The sequence below is a fragment of the Vicia villosa genome, linkage group LG2, assembly GCF_029867415.1.
Source record: "Vicia villosa cultivar HV-30 ecotype Madison, WI linkage group LG2, Vvil1.0, whole genome shotgun sequence".
Lineage (NCBI taxonomy): Eukaryota > Viridiplantae > Streptophyta > Magnoliopsida > Fabales > Fabaceae > Vicia > Vicia villosa.
The window spans coordinates 11,065,926-11,070,639 of NC_081181.1; positions in this window are offsets into that span (position 1 = coordinate 11,065,926).

A 4,714-nucleotide genomic window follows, 5' to 3' on the forward strand; every position below is an offset into this window, starting at 1 on the left:
TCAAGCATACAGATAGATGTTTCTACAAAAGGTTCGATTACAAAACGAAAATACAACAAAACACAGGATTGGAAACAGCTAGTTAAAATCCTCAGGGAGGCTATTTTTGATCTTCAAATATTGAGTCTCCCACGAAGACATACGAAGCTCAAGTAACGCCCGGTGTTTCTTCAATCTTTCAATCTCTGGCACTAATTTATGCGCAGTTTCGAAATGTTTAATCCCCGATTGCACCACTTCGAGCAAATCCTGTTGGTTGGCTTTTTGTATGGCTGCCTGACAATGTTCAGCTTCCTTTATCTTTTCTTCGAGGGCCTTTATCTCTTGCTTCCAGGAGTTGATGTTCTTCTCGTAATCATCAAAAGCCTTCTGATTTTCTGAATGTTTAAGCTTGAGGGCCTCACCTTCTTTCGTTGCATCCACAGTAGAATTCCATGAAGAGTCATGAGAGGCCATTTTCTCAGATAGTTCCTTTTCGATATTTTGCTTTCGAAGAATGTTGGCCTCGAGCTGTTCAACTAGAGAACCTAGCAAAACAATTATCTCTGAGACTTCTGTTGAGACTTTAAACAAATCCACTTTCTTTAAGAGTTGATTTAAGTTGTGACTCTTAATAGGTTCCCGGCTAAGAACATCCACGAGATTGACCCCAAAGAACTTTTCTTTTATCTGTCGAAGGAGGTTGGGAATGTCTTCCTTGTCACCAGATTCTATAACGACAGCTGGAGAGACATCAAGTTCTGAAGGCGAAGAAGTATTCACATTCATAATAGCCTTTAGAAAACTAAGAGGATCAGTTTGCTTAAGCTGTTCCAGTTCCAAAGGAGTAGGCTTCGCAGGGGCAGGCTTCGAAGTTGTCCCAGGAGTGGTTTCTGTGTCTAGGGCTGAAGTTTCTTGAGGAGTGTGTTTTCCTGGTTTAGAAGTTTCCTCCATAGCATCTTGTTCCGATGCAGTGTCTTCGTTGTCATGTGGTTGTGGATTCACATTGTCGCTGCCTGAGAATGGATGATCTTCTTCCAAATTTTTGTCTTGATGAGTAGGTGGGGATTCGTCAGTAGATTGGCTTTCTTCGACTGGTTCATTAGGCAATATGGTGGTGAGTGGCTTAGCATCTTCGAAGACTGGTGAGAGAACATGAGTTTTGTTTTGAGAGATATCTGTGTTAAACAAACCAGAATTAGTCGTAAGGATAACACTTTGAGGAGTTTATCGACGGAAGTGAAAGAGTTACGATTACCGTGAAGTTTATCAACATTAATAGTGAAGTCATGAACCTTAAGACCTGAAGTGGCAGTACCAGCATCATCCTGCAATAAACAAGGTAAGATGTCGGTTTAATCATTTAGTTAAAATTACAAGATAGTATGTGGGTTGAACCCAAATACCTTGGTTGGGATATTGTCTGGACTTGAATTATGGCTTTCGACAACGAAAGCATTACTGGCGGTTTTCGGAGGAGATTCTTCAGAAGATGCCTTGTCGCTAGGAGAAGCAACTTTGGAGGAACTTACCCCTTTCTCTTTTCCTGAAGGGGTAACAGCTTTTTGTCTTTTTATATGTCCTTGTCTGGTATGAGGAGGAGATTTATCGTCATCATCTGAGACAACTGTTGAAGAGACTTTCCGTTTCGAACCTGTTGGGGGTTTCGAGCTCTGGAAAATATATGTATTAAGCAAAATGAGTACTGCTCACAAATTATACAAGATTAAGAATATAAAGTGGGTATGTACCGTGGGCTTCTTGTCGGTAACAATGGAGTCACTCTCACTTGGTTTGTTGCTTTTAGATGCCCCAGAATCCTTTTGGGTAGGAGCTTCTTTAATCTTTCTCCTTTGAGCAACAACTGTAGTTGAAACTGAAATCAGTATATCAGCAAAAGAAAAGAAAAGTCAGTCGAAAAATTGTCTGAATCCAAACCTTCAGGTATTGGAGTCAAGACACGAACATGTTCAAGATCTATATGAAGATGTCCTTTGAAAGTATCCAAGGTATGCTTAGTCGGAACCACTCGTTCAGCACGTTTTTTAGTACTTTCTTGAAGATCTCTTAAAACGTTGCCACACACAAACCAATTTGGAAAAGGGGGGCTCAGAGCCACACCAAAATCCGCACTTGGCAGTGGAGGGAATTTTGGAGGATTAAGTTTGAAAGCCACTTCATAACGTAGTTCTGGTCGAACATACGAGGGCAATTTCAACTTATCCAGTTTGGCGGAAAACTTTTCGCGCAAAGTGACTGCAGCCTCACGAACGGTCCGACTAAGATCATCAGGCCTGTAGATAGTTTCAAAGAATTTTTGAAAAGCTTGGATTTCTTTAATGTGAGTCGAAGTACCTTTTTGAAAATTCTCCTGCACATCAGCAAAAGCTGCAGTTAGTTCTTGAGTAAGACTATCGGCATCAAAGATTTGAGAGGTATAGTAATCCGTCCACCACTGGTGAAAGTCTGGTGTAGTATAAAAAGCAGGTTCGAAAGGAATAGGAGAAAGATTGGTGACGCCAACGTATTTGTTGATTTTTTATTCACATTCTTCTTCAGTCAGGTACAAGGTATGGAAACACATATGGTTCCTTTTCTCATATAAACACTTGGGTTTTACTTGAACCAACCCAAACTGTCTCGAAACCAGATTTGGTTGGTAGCACACAAGGACACATTGACCTTTTGATGGTCGAAGGCGATGAGAAAACAACCTTGGGGTCAGAAAGGCTTCCCAAATTTCCATAGACTCAGTTTGTTGATCCTGAGATGTTGATGGGAACCTTCGAGTAAACCATTCAGGACCAATTGTTCTGTGTACGAACGGAGCCATAGAAGGATCGAACTGATTGCGCTGGGCGAACATCATTGAATATGCTAGAAAATGTTCACGAAGCTTCCCAGTTTCTTCTTTTGGAGTTAGGTAAGCCAACCTGGTTCCTTCTATAGTTCGATCCTTAATTTTGTTATCTTCTTCGTTGACATTGCCTCGGAAAGGAAGATGAGTTTCGAACGTAGCATTAAGCCACAGTTGCACTAGCCAGAAAGGACCAGCAAAAAGCAGAGTGCCAGTTTTGTAGTTTTTGGTAAGGTTCGAGGCTTCGCTAAGATTTTCATAAAGAGATCCTAAAAGTAACTGGCTTAGGTTGAGCTTTTTTCCAGCATGTAGCTGATTATCCATGCAAAGGTATCTCTTTGCGACCTGTATGGATCTTGAGCAGAAGGCACATCGTGAGAGCCATAATGCCAAGAAAGCAATATGCTCTTCATCAGAAACTTCTTCTTGCGTTTTGTCATGGTGCCTCTGGATGAATGCAGTGTAAGTAACTGTTGATTCATTAAAACCAATAGTATCAGTATCCATCTCATTGGGATCGAAGGTCTCCCCAGTTGGTCGAAGTCCCGTAATAGCAGCTATATCAAAGAGAGTGGGGGTAACCATCCCACATGGGAGATGGAAAGTGTTGTGAGAAGCATCCCAAAAGTGAACCGCTGCTACTAACATGGGTTGGTTATATTCTAAGCCTGTTTTTGACAGTTGAATTAAATCATATATGCCTAACGATTTCCAGAAAGATCCTTTCGTTCTCTCTACTTTTTCTAACCAGGCATAGTACAAATCAGGATCTTTGGCTAAAGGGATTGACCTAAACACTTTTACAAAGTTGGTCATATAGTTTAACCTAATTTTCGCCAAAGCCAAAGGGGTCACAGTTGAAGTTTCTTCAGTATTAGCAGATTCTCCTAAGGGGGAACGACCATCTTCATCTATCTTAATCTTACTAACTAAGGGTCTAGTTTTGTAATAAGCGGGGAAGAATTTGTTCATAGATGAATTGTTTTCACCTGGTAACGGACCCATAAAAGCAAGAGGTTTTCCAGAAATTTCAAAGGGAATGATTACCTGGGAAGCGTAAATAGCGCGCACTTCTGCGGTATTAGGGTTTGGAATGTGTTCTTGTTCCCCAGACCGCGTTGTTGTTTGGAGCTTCAGAACAGGTTGAAGAACAGTTGAAGATGAAGCCATGGAGAGGTTTTGATTGGAAAAGAAAGCTTTTGAAAGGGTTGAGAGTGTTTTTCTTTTTCTTTGAAGAGGATGAAGAAGTAGGAATGAAAAGTTGTATAAAAGTGCAAAACCAAGTATTTAAAGGTTTAACGGAAACCCTTTCTAAATCTTTTTGGGTAAAAACCAAGGGACACGTGGCGGCTAGTGATTTAATCCAACGGCGGTCGAATAAATTAGCTTTACTCCTAGTATGTAGGAGTAATGATCAAGAAGTAAGGTCAAAAACGTGGGTGTCATACCCCAAAATTTGCCCATACTCTTCTCCTGCACAAAACCAAATCAAAACACAATGCTCCTAAAACACACTCCCCTATACAAGGCTCTGAACTAGGGTTTAGGTCAGTCAAAAGGAAATCATTGAATCAATGGCTCAAGGTGGCTCCATAGGGTCACCAACATCCCAAAGAATCTCTGTGCAAAGTTTCAAGTCAAACAGAGCAAATTGAGTCCCTCAAATCCTGATTAGGTCAACAGTCAACCCTCAAGGGCAAAATAGTCATTTCAAGTCAAAATACAGTCAAAACTCAAGATATTTGGTCAACAACATCCTCATAACCCTAAAAGCCATCATTTGATCAAGGGTTGATCATGATGATGCAAGGAAAGATCAGAGAAGTCAAAAGTCAAGAGTTACTATTTTGGGCATGAACTAAAAAAAGTCAACCAACT